General features: G+C 66.6%; 1 protein-coding gene across 1 annotated transcript in view; it reads left to right on the top strand.

Moving 5' to 3' along the window:
• Positions 1-332, top strand: part of AATK (apoptosis associated tyrosine kinase) — a 14464-nt gene that overhangs the window by 11767 nt on the left and 2365 nt on the right. The window lies entirely within an intron of this gene.

The following is a 332-nucleotide window of genomic DNA, read 5'->3' as shown; positions in this document are numbered from 1 at the left end:
GGCATCCTGGCTCCCTGCTCCACAGAGCGTGGATCTGTGGGATTCAGGATCCTTGGGGTCGCATCCTGACCCATCCATGCTCCCGGCCATGCCACGGCACGGTTAAGGGCCCGGTCCCACCCGCACGCCCCCGAGGGTGGGAGGCACCCTGACCTCACAGGCACAGAATGTGCCGAGAAATCGCTTTTTCCCTAATTGCTGAGATTTTTGTGGAGGCTTGAGGCGCCCGCGGCGGGAGGGGGTCAGGCTGGGGGGGACACGCCGGGTGTTGTGTATCGTCCCACACCGCGGGAGCACCTCCCTGTGCCGGGGGGGGACAGTTGCCGCCCCGC

Source organism: Geospiza fortis, unplaced genomic scaffold, assembly GCF_000277835.1.
Source record: "Geospiza fortis unplaced genomic scaffold, GeoFor_1.0 scaffold546, whole genome shotgun sequence".
NCBI lineage: Eukaryota > Metazoa > Chordata > Aves > Passeriformes > Thraupidae > Geospiza > Geospiza fortis.
Note: the sequence above shows the minus strand (reverse complement) of the source record. Positions and strands in the feature narration are given on the sequence as shown.